The 15,597-nt window shown below is 34.8% G+C and overlaps 1 pseudogene across 1 annotated transcript; it reads left to right on the top strand.

Moving 5' to 3' along the window:
• Positions 1-4,964: 4,964 nt before the first annotated feature.
• On the top strand, positions 4,965-5,584 carry LOC100588796 (annotated as a pseudogene). Its single transcript, XR_179711.3, has one exon. The product of XR_179711.3 is annotated as a myosin light polypeptide 6-like (transcript).
• The last annotated feature ends 10,013 nt before the right edge of the window (positions 5,585-15,597 follow it).

The following is a 15,597-nucleotide window of genomic DNA, read 5'->3' as shown; positions in this document are numbered from 1 at the left end:
TTGACAGAAATGTCTTGACAACCCTTGTTCATTTAGTTTTTCAAAGTATTTAACTTATTTTTTCATTGAAGCAATTCTTTTTTTGCAGTCATATTGTATCTTAACATAATATATAGTTGAGTTATCAATTACAGGTAACTGCTGGAAAGACAGGTGACTGCTGGTGAGTACATGAGTCAACATGCAGAACTAGAAGTGCTCAGGCTCAAATGAATGACCTATTCAGGACACTGTTATGGCCATAACTTAATGTGATTATGTGAGAAAGGAAAAACATCAGTTAATCCACTGAACTGTTAAACTGAATCTCAGTTAAGGGGTTAGACCGTAAAAACTTTCACATGACACAGATAAAGAATTCTGATAGAAATATTGCTTTACTTACCCTATCTTTATACTTCTCACAAGTAACTGTAATCAGTTTGATATGTGTCCTTCTATATTTTTCCAATGAAGATGAGCACACACAAGACACAAATACATTTGTCTATTAATTTTCATACAAACAGAACATAAATTATATATATTATTTTAAACTTTTGAAAATTTTAATTAAATTGCTAGGAAGAGGTTTTATTTGTAGTTGAGTATAAGTCAGTACTAAACATTATCCAACTATTTTTGCAATAAAAATATGGGCAAGAAAGATGAGGGATAGAACGATATTGAGAAAAAAGGAAATAGAAAAGGGAAAATGTAGACACTATTGAAAAATAAAATTGCCTGAAATTATGTCGTTGGATGAGTGAGAAAAAAATCATCTAGAATAAATACCAAGCTTCTCATTTGCGTAACTAGATAGATAGTTACGTATGTATGAGAAAATTGGATGGTTTTGTTGAGGAAAAGAATTTATATTTTCCCCATATTGGATTTTATATGCTTTTGTCATATGCAGGTGGAGGCAGTCTGAGAAATAAGAGAGACCTATGGATTATTATTATAGCTATAAAATTCAGAAATCCTTTTGTCCACTGCAAAATGTTTTTGTGAGGGTCTTTGTAAAATGCTTTAAATTTTTGCTGCCCAGTGTTGATAGTATTCTTCTGATCAAATTAACTAATGGTCTTTCTTAAAAGATAAGTAAGTTTAGTTTTACATTATAGGTATAGCAAACAGGTTAAACATCAAGAGTCATGCTTTTGAAAGTTCAAAAATTAGGCATGTGATTTTAATGTATTTTTACAATACTTTTATTTAGATTATTTCACCATGTTATAAATACTTGAAATAATTTGCAGTAAAATATGTTACCCTTGAATAGCGTGGACGAAATCCAGAGACTCAAAATATCAATCAACCTGTTGATGCCCCAGTTTTCTGAATTTTACTATTAACACCAACCTCATTCCAGCAAAACCAAACTATATACACATGCGCATGCATTTGCACACATGCATGCATACATACATACATGCACACACATACACACATAGTCCTTGAGTATTTTCTATTGTTTCTCTATATAACTATTTGTTTATTCAAAAACATTTATTGCCATCTACAGGAACTGAGATCTACTATATACAGTAATTGCCCTGCAATGATAGTTTAGAATCATCAGTGAACAGGGCAGAAATGATTGTTGTGGACCAGGCAATGTATGGCAAATACTCATTCCATTGATTTTCATTTAAGCCTTTGCTTGTCTTAGCAAAAATATTATTTAATCTATTTCATGTGTGAAGAATCTAATTTAACATCAATATTCTCAGTAAATCTTTGATTTGGACTGGTATTCTTATATTACAGAAGAGCTTTCTGCAAACCTGAAAACAAAGAAATCTGCAGAAAATAATAAACTTACATATTTACTGTGTTATGTGCTTTAAGGCTATTAGGCACTGGACTAAGCATGCAATTTCTCACAACAACTCCATGGTGTAGGCACTTTTTAATTATCTTAATTGTGATGGAAATTAGGTTCAGAAAGTTAGGTAAATTAATATCACACATATTGTATAAGTGGTGTGGTTGAGTGATACAGCTCTAAGTAGTGTTCTCTTATTGACTATACATACTGCCTCTGTATGTAAGTTTTGTGGAAGAAAACCTTAAAACCTTTTTATTGCTTTCTATTCAGAGCAATATAGCTATTTTTTCATGACTACACAAAGGAAGGAGAGAAAAAATATGAGTAGAGTCAGTGAGAAATATATAAATAAATTGAGGTGATTTGCAGGAAAATTCAATTAGGCATATTAATTTAAAATGAAAATTTTGAATAATTTGTATTTTTAAAAATAATTGTTTTGTGAGATTAAGCCTCCATGTTTTTCAATCTTTTTCACTCTATCAATTATCAAGGTTCACTTAGGTGATGAAAAGAAGTGCTGAAGTGGCTGAGACAATAAATCAACATTGCCTCATGTACTGTATATTTCAAGGTGATCAATTATAGGCTGAGCAATCATGCTGATCACTGGATATCATCACTGATTGGCTAGGGTCGGTCCAAAGTCATCCAAATATCTTTGAACATTAATCAGTGTATATCTCATAGGTTTAGAGATGAAAAGAATGCCACCGATAATGAATAATCATCTTATGTATTGACTATTGAAATTTATCAGTGGAAAAAATAAAATAAAATAAAATGAATATCTGAGAAAATTACTGGAATATACCATTATTAATTGTCTTCTGTTTAGTCCAGAGTTTTATCCCTGGAAACCTTTAAAGGCGTATATTACAGGGAACAGAATATAAATAATATTCTAAAATGTTTAACCTCCATTTAATTTTTCAATTTAAAAAATTCAGATATTATTTACACACAGTGAAATGCACAGATTGTAATTGAAATGTTCAATAAGTTTTAACAAATATATATATATGTATATATAAGATATTAGTATAACCACTATCAGAGTCAACATATGGGCTATTGCCATTACCCCACAGAATTTCCTGGTGCCCTTATGTAGTCAATCCACCCTTCCTTCCTATTCTTCTCCATCTCCACTATGAACCCTGGTCCCAGGCAACCACTGTTCTAATTTTTTATCAAGTTATATTAGTAATGCCTGCAGCCATAACTGAATAATTTAATTTTCATTGTTTTGTGTCTGGCATTATTTACCCAATATGATGTTCTGGAGATTAATCCATGCTTCAAGCCTCAGTAGTTTGTTCTTTTTTATTGTTGAATATTTTTTCATTCTATTAATATACCACAGTTTGTGCTTCATCCTATCAGTGACCATCTGGATTTTCAGTTTAGATTTACCATGAATACGTCCACTGAGATCTTTCTTGTAAAACTAGCATTGTGTATATAAATTTTTATTTATTTTGCTTAAATATCTAGAAGTGGAATTACTGGGTCATATGGGTAATATATGTGTAAATTTATAAGAAACTTCAACATAAGATCATCCTCAAGATACATAATCATCCGATTCTCCAAGGTCTAAATGGAAGAAAAAACGTTAAAGGTAGCTAGAAAGACAGGTCAGGTCACTTAGAAAAGGAAGCCCATCAAACTAACAGCAAACTCCCAGCAGAAATTCTACAAGCCAGAAGAGATTGGGGACCAATATTCAACATTTTTAAAGAAAAGAAATTCCAACCCAGACTTTCATATCCGCCCAAACTAAGCTTCATAAGCAAAGAAGATATAAGATCCTTTTTAGATAAGCAAGTGCTGAGGGAATTCATTACCACCAGATGTGCCTTACAAGAGCTCCTGAAGGAAGCACTAAATAAGAAAAGGGAAGACTGCTACAAGACACAAAAAAAACACACTGAAGTACACAGACCTATGACACTACAAATCAACCACTTAAACAAATCTGCAAAATAATCAGGTAACACCATTAAGAAAGGATAAAATCCACATATGTCAATACTTAACCTTAAATGTAAATGGGCTAAATGCCCCCAATTAAAAGACACAGAATGGCAAATTGGATAAAGATCAAGACCCATTGGTATCTTTCATACAATGACACACATAGGCTTAAAATAAAGGAATAGAGAAAACTTTACCAAGCAAATGGAAGACAGGAAACATCAGAGGTTACAATCCTAGTTTCAGATGAAACAAACTTTAAGCCAACAAAGATAAGAAAAGACAAAGAAGGGCATTACATAATCATAAAGGGTTCAATTCAACATGAAGATCTAACTATACTAAATATACATGCACCCAACACAGGAGCACCCAGATTCATGAAACAAGTTCTTAGAGACTTTCAAAAAGACTTAGACTCCCACACAATGATAGTGGGAGATTTTAACACTCCATTTACCATATTAGACAGATCATCAAGACAGAAAACCAACAAAGATATTGAGTAGCTGAATGCAGCATTTGATCAAATGAACCTGATAGACATCTATAAACTCTCCACCCAAAAAACCAAAATATACTATCTTCTTATCAGCACACGCACTTACTCCAAAATTAGTCTCATAATTGGTAGTAAAACACTCCACAGCAAATGCAAAACATCTGAAACCATAACAAACAATCTCTTGGACCACACTGCCATCAAATTAGAAATCAAATCTAATAAATTATCTCAAAACCACATAATTACATGAAAATTGAATAACCTGTTCCTGAATGACTTTTTGGTAATAATAAAATTAAAGCAGAAATGAAGTTCTTTGAAACTAATGAGAACAAAGATACAATGTACCAGAATCTCTGAGACACAGCTAAAACAGTGTTAAGAGGGAAATTTATAGCACTAAATGCCCACATCAAAAAGCTGGAAAAATCTCATTAGCAACCTAATATCACAACTAAAAAAACGAGAGAACCAAAAGCAAGCAAACGCCAAAGTTAGCAGAAGACAAGAAATAACCAAGATAAGAGCTGAACTGGAGGAGATAGAGACAAGAAAAACCCTTCAAAACATCAATAAATCTAGAGTTGTTATTCTTTTTTTTACAAAAATTAATAAAAGATAGACTAATAACACTAGCTAGACTAATAAAAAAGAAAGGAGGAGCAATCAAGATGTGTGGCTTCACCGAGGACCACACTGCAGAGTTCAAGGAGGCCTTCCAGCTGTTTGACTGAACAGGTGATGGCAAGATCCTGTACAGCCAGCGTGGGGACGTGATGAGGGACCTGGGCCAGAAATTCACCAACATTGAGGTGCCCAAAGTCCTGGGGAACTCCACGAGTGATGAAATGAATGTGAAGGTGCTGAACTTTGAGCACTTTCTGCCCATGCTGCAGATGGTGGTGGCCAAAAACAAGGACCAGGGCACCTATGAGGATTATGTCAAAGGACTTCAGTGTTTGACAAGGAAGGAAATGGCACTGTCATGGGTGCTGAAATCTGGCATGTTCTTGTCACACTGGGTGAGAAGATGACAGAGGAAGAAGTAGAGATGCTAGGGGCAGGGCACAAGGACAACAATGGTTGTATTAACTATGAAGAGCTCATCCGCATGGTGCCGAATGGCTGAGGACCTTCCCAGTCTCCCCAGAGCCCATGCTTTTCCCTGTTTTGGATTTTTTATCTGTCCTGAAGGCTCCCTAGACTCTCTGGTCATAGCACCTTTCCCATCTTTTGTCTCTTGGATGATTTTTGCCGTCAGCATTCACCAAATAAACTTGCTGTCTGTGCCCCCCCATCTGAAAAAGAGAAAAGATTCAAATAAACACAATCAGAAATGACAAGGGGGATATTACCACTGACCACCCCAGAAATGCAAACAGTTATCAGAGAATATTATGAGCACCTCTATGCACAGAAACTAGAAAATCTAGAAAAAATGAAGACATTCCTGGACATGTACACCTTTCCAAGACAGAACTAGGAAGAACTTGAATCCCTGAACAGACCAATACGAGCTCCGAAATTCAGTAAGTAATTAAAAAACTTATGAACCTCCAAAAGCCCAGGACCAGAAGGATTCGCAGCCGAGTTCTACCAGATGTACAAAGAAGAACTGATACCACTCCTCCTAGAATTACTTCAAAAACTGAGGAGAACGAACTTCTCCCTAACTCATTCTACGAAACCAGCATTATCCTGATACCAAAACCTGGCAGATATACGACAAAGAAAACTTCAGGCCAATTTCTTTGATGAACATAAATGCGAAAATTGTCAACGAAATACTGGCAAATGAAATCACATCAAAAACTTATCCACCATGATCAAGTAAACTTTATCCCTGAGATTCAAGTTGGTTCAACATACACAAATCCATTAGTGTGATTCATCAAAGAAACAGAACTAAAGACAAAAATCACATGATTATCTCAGTAGACGCAGAGAAGGCTTTTGATAACATTCAACAGCCATTCATGCTAAAAACTCTCAAAAAACTGGGTATTAAAGGAACATATCTCAAAATATTTAGATTGGTACAAAAGTAATTGCAGCTTTTGACATTATCTTTAATAGCACCAACCTAATAATAAGAGCCATTTATAACAACCCTACAGACATCATACTAAATAAGAAAAAGCTGGAAGTATACTTTTTAAAAACTAGCACAAGACAAGGATGCCCTCTCTCACCACTTTTATTCAAAATATTACTGGAAGTCCTGGCCGGAGTAATCAGGCAACAGAAAGAAATAAAGGAGATTCAAATAGAAAGAGAGGGAGTCAAAGTATCTCTGCTTGCAGAGGACATTGTCCTTTATGTAGAAAACCCCATACTCTCAGCTCAAAAACTTCTTAAGCTGACAAACAACTTCAGCAAAGTCTCAAAATACAAAATCAATGTGCAAAAAATCATTAGCATTCCTATACAACAACAACAACAGTTTAAGCCAATGGCCAAATCAGGAACCCAATCCCATTCACAATTGCCACAAAAGGAATACAATACTAAAAATACAGCTAATTAGGGAGGTGAAAGATCTCTACAAGAAGAACTACAGAACACTACTCAAAGAAATCAGAGATGACACAAACAAATGGAAAAATATTCCATGCTTGATATGGTTTGGCTGTGTCCTCGACCAAATCTCATCTTGAATTCCATGTGTTGTGGGAAGGACCTGGTGGGAGGTAATTTAATCACGGGGGCAAGTCCTTCCCATGCTGTTCTTGTAATAGTGAATAAGTCTCATGAGATCTGATGGTTTTAAAAAGAGGCATTCCCCTGCACAAGCTCTCTCATTTTTTGCCTGTCACCATCCAAGTTAAGATGTGACACTCTTCCTTGCCTTCGGCCAGGATTGTGAGGCCTCACCCGCCATGTGGAACTGTCAGTCCAATTAAACCTCTTTCTTTTGTAAATTGCTCAGTCTCCAGTATGTCTTTATCAGCAGTGTGAAAACAGACTAACACAGTAAATTGGTACCAATAGAGTGGGGTGCTGCTGAAAAGATACCTGAAAATGTGGAAGCGACTTTGGACCTGGGTAATGGGCAGTGGTTGAAACAGTTTGGAGGGCTCAGAAGAAGACAGGAAAATGTGGGAAAGTTTGGAGTTTCCTAGAGACTTGTTGAATGGCTTTGACCAAAATGCTGATAATGATATGGACCATGAAATCTAGACTGAAGTAGTCTCAGATGGAGATGAGGAATTTATTGGGAACTGAAGCAGAGGTGACTCTTGTTATGTTTTAGCAAAGAGGCTGGAGGCATTTTGCCCCTTGCCTCTGCCCTAGAGATTTGTGGAATTTCTTCTTTCTTTCTTTCTTTCTTTCTTTCTTTCTTTCTTTCTTTCTTTCTTTCTTTCTTCTTTCTTTCTTTCTTTTCTTTCTTCTTTCTTTTCTTTCTCTTTTCTTTCTTTCTTTCTTTCTTCTTTCTTTCTTTCTTTCTTTCTTTCTTTCTTTTTCTTTCTTTCTTTCTCTCTCTCTCTTTCTTTCTTTCTTTCTCTCTTTCTTTCTTTCTGTCTCACTCTTGTCACCCAGGCTGGAGTGCAATGATGCAATCTTGGCTTACTGCAACCTCTGCCTCCCAGGTTAAAGTGCTTCTCCTGCCTCAGTCCCCTGAGTAGCTGGGATTACAGATACACACCATCATGCCCAGCTAATTTTCATATTTTTTGTAGAGACAGGGATTCACCATGTTGGCCAGGCTGGTCTCAAACTCCTGACCTCAGGTGATCCACCCACTTTGGCCTCCCAAAGTGCTGGGATTACAGACGTGAGCCATTGCACCTGGCCTGTGGAACTTTAAACTTGAGAGAGATGATTTAGGGTATCTAACAGAAGAAATTTATAAGCACCAAAGCATTCAAGAGGTGACATGGGTGCTGTTAAAGGCATTCAGTTTTATAAGGCAAGCAGGGCAAAAAGTTTGGAAAATTTGCAACCTGACAATACAATGGAAAAGAAAATTCCATTTTCTGAGGAGAAATTCAAGCCAGCTGCAGAAATTTGCGTAAAGAAGGAGGAGCCACAAGTTAATCACCAAGACAATGGGGAAAACGTCTCCAGGTAGTGTCAGAGGTCTTCAAACCAGCCCCTCCCATCACAGACCCAGAGGCCTATGTGGAAAAAGTGGTTTCATGGGCCAGGCCCACGGTCTGCATGCTGTGCACACCCAAGGGACTTTGTGCCCTGCATCCCAGCCACTCCGGACATGGCTGAAAAGGGCCAATGTAGAGCTCCAGACTATGGCTTCAGAGGGTGCAAGCCCCAAGCCTTGGCAGCTTCCATATGGTGTTGAGCCTGCAAGTGCACAGAAGTCAAGAATTGGGATTTGAGAACCTTTGTCTAGATTTCAGAAGATGTACGGAAATGCCTGGATGCCTATACAGAAGTTTGTTGCAGGGGAAGGGCCCTCATGGAGAACCTCTCTGCTAGGGCGGTGCAAAAGGAAAATGTGGGGTAGGAGCACCCAGACAGAGTTCTTACTGGGGCACTGCCTAGTGGAGCTGTGAGAAGAGGGCCACCATCCTAATGACAAAATAATTTGTACAACAAACCCCCATGACACAAGTTTACCTATATAACAAATCTGCATCTGTTCCCCTGAAGTTAAAGTTAAATAAAAAAAAATAAGAAACTGGTAAACAGTATTCCAAAGTTGTTATATTATTTTACATCATTGCCAGCAGAGCATGAGAGTCTTGGTTATTCTACAACATAACTGTTGTGGAATATTTAATTTTGTCAGACTTACGGTTTAGCTATTCTATTGGAAATGTAGTGGTATCTGATTGTGCTTTTACTTTGTATATTTTTATGACTAATTATATTGAATATGCTTTTATGTGCTAACTGGCTTTTCATATGGTTTTATTTTGAAATTCTGGGCAAATATTTTGGTCACTTTTAGTGGGCTGTCTTCCTATTATTATGTAGTAGGAGATTTTTATTTATTATGAATAGGTATTTTATTAATGCATATATATCTTCTAATCTGTAACTTTCCCAACATGTCTTGCATTGATTTGAAATCTGTTTCCCCACCTCAACCCCCAAATATATTTTTCTTTGTTTAATTCCAGAAGCCTCACAATTTTTCCTTTTATATTTAGGGCCATGATCCATCTCAAGTCATTTTTTGAACACATGTGGGATAAGAATCAAAGGTTTTCTTTTTTTCTTTTAAATACAGATATCCAGCTTTGCAGTATCATTTGTTAAACAGCCTTTCCTTTCCCCACTGAATTGCTTTTGATGTCTTAGATCTATTCCTGGACTCTCTGTTCTGCTCCAACAATCAAATTGTCTACTCTTATGCCAACATCCATGGTAAGTTTTGAAATCACATAGGATAAGTACTATGATTTTGTACTCTTTATGAAGCTATTTTGGCTTTTTAAAGTGTTTTATATTTCTACATGAATTGTATAAAGACCTTCTCAATTTCTATGAAAAAGGATACAGAGATTTAATTTATATTAAATCAATTTCAATACAATGACATGGTATTTTAAAATTTTTAAAGATCATTAATCTTTCTCAGTTATGTTTTATATTTTTTACGTAGATGTCTAGCGTATCTTTCCTCAAATATACTTCATGTATTTAATTAATTTGATGTGATGTAAATGGTATTTTAAAAATTTTATTTTGTAATTATTCCTTGCTAGTTATAGAGAAACAAAAGATTTTTTTTTTCTATTCTTCAACCTCACAATTTTAAACTTATTAATTCAAGTAGATATTTAGATTGCCGAGATTTTCTATGTGTGAAATCATGGAGTCTATAAATGAAGACAGTTCTTTATTTTCCTTTTCAATCATTTTGTCTTTTCCTTGTATTTTCTCCCTTATTGTACTTGCAAAGACATCTAATGAAATGTTAAACAGAAGTAATGACAGCAGAATTTTTGCCTGGCTCCCAATCTCAGGGGAAAGTGTCATGTGGCAATATTAGAATGAAATGTTACCTATAGTGTATGTTTCTTTATATTTCACCATTTTTTGGGATTAAGGAAATGTCCTATTTCCAGTTTTTGGCTAATTTTTCTCAAAATAAATGTTGGGCTTTTTCAAATGCTTTTTTTTTTTTGCCTCTATTAAAATGGCCATACGATTTTTTTCTTCAGTTCTCTTAATTTAACAAATAGTATTGATTTATTTTCTCATATTAAAACAAGCATTAAGTCCTGTGATAAATGCTACTTGCTTATAACATGTTATTTATATGTTGCTGGATTGAACTATCTAAATTATTTTAAGGAATTTTGTATGTTCATGAGAGATATTCTTGGTCATTTTTTTCTTGTAATATTTATGTGTTGTTTCAGTATTAGAGTCATGTGGCTCTATAAAATAATTTTTAAAGTATTAACCCTATCTGTATTTGGCCAGGCGTGGTGGCTCACGCCTATAATCCCAACACTTTGGGAGGCCAAGGTGGGCAGATCACGAGGTCAGGAGATCGAGACCATCCTGGGTAAAATGGTGAAAGCCCGTCTCTACTAAAAATACAAAAAATTAACCGGGCATGGTGGCAGGCGCCTGTAGTCCCAGCTACTCTGGAGGCTGAGGCAGGAGAATGGCAGGAGCCCGGGAGGTGGAGCTTGCAGTGAGCCGAGATCGCGCCACTGCACTCCAGCCTGGGGGACAGAGTGAGACTTCGTCTAAAACAAAGCAAAGCAAAACAAAACAAAACATTATTAACCCTATCTGCATTTTCTGAAAGAGTTTGTGTAAAATTGTTATTTTTTTTCTTCCTTAAATGTTGAATTTAGTTCCCCTCTGAAGCCATATTAGCCTCAACTTTTCTTTGTGGGAAGATTTTAAACTACAAATTTAATATTCTTAAAAAGTAAGGCGATTCTAATTTTCTATTTCTTTCAATGTAAGTTTGATAATTTGTCTGTAAGGATTGTGCCAATTTTATATGTTATTAAATATTATTGACAAAATGTTGCTCATAATATTCCTTTATTTTTCTTTTGTTAGCTTTAGAATCTGGAGGGATCCATTCTCTTTCAATCTTGAAACTGTTAACATGTGTTTTCCTTCTTAATTTCTGTATCCAAGTAGCTAAGTTTTATTCCAGTAATATAAACCTTTTTAAAGAAACCATTTCTGATTTTGTTGATTTTATGTATTGTTTGACCATTTTCTCTTTCAATGTTTTCTGCTCTTAACTTACTTCCTCTTGCATTTATTTTGCTATCTTTTTCTACCTTCTTAAGAGAAAGCTTAGATCATCAATTAAAAAATTTTGTTTTCTATGACATTTTAAATCTCTAATATTCTCTGTAAGCACTATTTTAGCTGTTTTGTACAAATATTGGTATGTTGTTATTTTGTTTTTATTTAGTTAAAATATTTTAAAAATTTGAGATTTATCTTTTATCATGGGATTTTTAGAATTGTGTAGCTTAATTTGAAAATATTTGGGGATCTTTTTATTTTTTGTTATCGAATTGAAATGTAATTACATTTGAGTACAACATCTACAAATGATTTTATTTTAAAAAAAAATTAGTGAGACATTCTATGACACAGTATATGAAATATTTTGTTGAATATCAATTACTCTGGAAACAAATGTATATTCTGCATGTGTTCAGTTTATTGTCTCATAAATACTAATTTGGTTGGCAGTGTTGTTCAAACTTTCCATATCCTTTCTCATCTCTGTCTACTTTTGCAGCTATAAGCATACCTCACAGATACTGGGATTTTGGTTTCAGACCACCACTCTCAAGCAAATAGTGCAGTAAATTAAGTTACATGAATTATTTGTTTTTTTAGTGTATATGAAAGTTATGCTTACACTCTACTATAGCCTATTAAGTGTGCAATAGTATTATGTCCAAAAATTTATATACCTAAATTTTTTAAATACTTTACTGCTAAAAAAAATCCAACAATAATCTGAGCCTTCAGTGAGTTATAATCTTTTTGCCGGTAGATGGTCTTGCCCTGATGTTGATGGCTGCTGGCTGATCAGAATGGTTGTTGCTAAAGATTGGGGAGACTGTGGAGATTTCTTAAAATCAGTTGACAGTGCAGTTAGCCACATTGATTGATTCTTCCTCCCACAAACAATTCTCTGTAGCATGTGATGCCGTTTGACAGCACTTTATCCATATTTGAACTTCTTTAAAGACTAGAGTCAATCCTCTCAGACCCTGCTGCCACTTCTTTACCAACTAAGGATACAGAGTATTGTAAATACTTTGTTGTCATGTCAACAATGTTCACAGCAACTTCACCAGGAATAGATTCCATATTAAGATATCACTTATTGGCTTACCCATTAGAAGCAACTCCTCATCAATTCATTAATATGGTATATTATATTTATTGATTTTTTAAAAATGTTAAACCAAACTTGAAATCCTGATTAAGCCCCACATTTTGTTCTATAATGGTGGAGTAACTTCTCCTCCCTCATGGGTAAAAACAGAAGTCAGCTGTTTAAAATGCATTCGGCTGAAAGTTACATAGCTTTGACATGTTTTAATTTCTGTCTTACTTAAAAACAACAAACTAAACAACTAAACCTTTCCCTCACATCTGTGCTTTACCATGTTTTGTACTTCACTCTGTTTAAAATTATCTTTCCATATTTGTCTATTGAAATATTATTTATCTTTTAAGATACACCCAGAATAACACAAATCTCCTAATTTCTTTATTATCTCATTCTGAAATGTTTTTTCATATCTAAGAATTCTTGGCTTATGCTTGTGCCACTCTTGAAATCATATAACATGTTGTCTTGTTTTGTGTTTATGTATATTTTTGCCATATTTTAGCTGCCCTTTTGGCCTTGTATTTCTCCACTTTATCCAACATCTCATCCTCTGTCTTTTGTTAATAAAACTCCTTTTTACTTTTCAGGACAGCACTCTGATAATCCTTTGAATAGCAAGGATGGATATGAGATTTAAATTAATCAGGATATTCAGTATCTCTGGACATAGAAATTGATATAATGATAGACAACGAGTAACCTAGTTAGTACTCAGCATTAGTTTCTCAGGGCTGAGATGATGAATATTAAACTTGCCATTGGGTCATCACAGTAACCACCCAAATTAGGCAAAGAGTGTTGGAAGTAGAGCTCTGAGACAGAAATCAAGAATCTTTAAAAAAACATCATTTGAGATCCTTATTCTATGTATGTCTGAAGCCAGGTGCACTTCTCTCATCTAAGCTGAAAAATTCTCCTGCTTTTGTGTTTTGGCCTAACAAATTTGTTTTAGGCTTTTACATTTACAGATGTAGAGTTCAGAGTTAAAAATTTGAGGCCTTTTTCTTTTTTTTTTTTTAGATATACAAATAGTATTTAACACAGTATATACATATTATATATTAGAAAAATATATGTTTAATAATATTTCTGAATGAGAAAAATATATTCACCTAAATTAGGGGGAGGAAATCATGCGTGCAAAATACTATTTAACACTGTCTCTTATCAATATCTTGAAATTCAAGCATTAGTCCAGCAAATCACATTTAAGATTTTCCTATACCAAACTCCTTACTAAGAGGAATTGTAGACATTACTCTTTAAAATATGACTCTCCGTGTTTTATAAAATATGTTCTTCGAAGTCACATACTGCCTCTAGCTAACTGATAGTACTGCCTTGGAATAAAGAGCATTTGGCTCATTTTCATGTACTTCTTTTATGCCAAACTTGAAATCCTGATTAAGCCCCACATTTTGTTCTATAATGGTGGAGTAACTTCTCCTCCCTCATGGGTAAAAACAGAAGTCAGCTGTTTAAAATGCATTCGGCTGAAAGTTACATAGCTTTGACATGTTGACATGACAACATCTATATTTGGGGGAGTTATGTGTCCTCAGATTGTATACAGTGATTTGGAAGGAAGCTAGAGGCTAAACTCTTTATCATCAAATCAATGTTATTATTTCTTACAATTCAGTTAAATGATTTTTAATATTTTAGTTAAGATATAGTTTGCTATATATATATGCATGCAAACGTGTATAGCAAACAGTACCTATTATTTTGAGAGCATTTATTTCACTTTGAATGAAATGCATTGACTCAATATTTCTGGAGTTGCCTTAATGCAAGCAATAAGTCGTATTATTAGAAGTTTTATAAATTAGGCCAGGAGCCAAATGTGAGTTTTCAGAAATGAAACCCCCCATTCTTATTCTTTTTTTTTTTTTTTTTTTTTTTTTTTGAGACGGAGTCTCACTCTGTCACCCAGGCTGGAGTGCAGTGGCGTGATCTCGGCTCACTGCAAGCTCCACCTCCCGGGTTCACGCCGTTCTCCTGCCTCAGCCTCTCCGAGTAGCTGGGACTACAGGCGCCCGCCACCACGCCCGGCTAATTTTTTTGTATTTTTATTAGAGACGGGGTTTCACCGTGGTCTCGATCTCCTGACCTCGTGATCCGCCCGCCTCAGCCTCCCAAAGTGCTGGGATTACAAGCGTGAGCCACCGCGCCCGGCCTCATTCTTATTCTTATAGTAAGTATAAATCAGAATTGAGGCTGAGAGCAAGATACACTACACATGTAAGGAATTAAGGCTTCCAATATTGATTGTTATTGAATACTATAATAAATAAATAAATCTGAAAAATCCAATCTATTTGGCAACATAAATTAATCATAGCATTGTTACTCTTACAGAAATTATTTTTTATTGTGGTAAAATATACAACATTAAATTTACCATCTTAACAATTTTTAAGTGTACATTTCAGTCCTGTTAATTAAATTCCCATTGTGCACAAATCTCTAGAACTTTCTAATCTTGAAACTCTGGACCCATTAAACACTAATCCCCTAACCCCTCCAGCCATTGGCAACCACCTTTCTAACTTTCTGTTTCTATTATTTCGACTACTTTAGACTTCATACAAGTGGGATAAAACATTATTTGTCTTTTTGTAACTAATTTCGCTTGGCATAATATCCTTGAATTTCATTCATATTGTAGCATGTGACAGGATATTCTTTTTTTTGTAAGGATGCATAATAACCCATTGTATGTATATACTACATTTTCTTTATCCATTAATCTTTCCACTGACATTTGAGTTGCTTCTATCTCTTGACAATTGTGCAAAGACTGCAATAAGCATGGATGTACGAATACCTATTTGAGAAAGTAAGCACGTTTTGTTTGGCACATAAATGGTTAAATCATCCCTACTTAAGAAGATCTCAAGGAATAAAGAAACCTAAGTATTTATTTACAGATGAAAGACATATAATAAACACAAATCAAGTAGAAATAAAGGCATTGAAAGAAGATGTTTT

This window comes from Nomascus leucogenys, chromosome 18 (assembly GCF_006542625.1).
Source record: "Nomascus leucogenys isolate Asia chromosome 18, Asia_NLE_v1, whole genome shotgun sequence".
NCBI classification, from domain to species: Eukaryota; Metazoa; Chordata; class Mammalia; order Primates; family Hylobatidae; genus Nomascus; species Nomascus leucogenys.
Note: the sequence above shows the minus strand (reverse complement) of the source record. Positions and strands in the feature narration are given on the sequence as shown.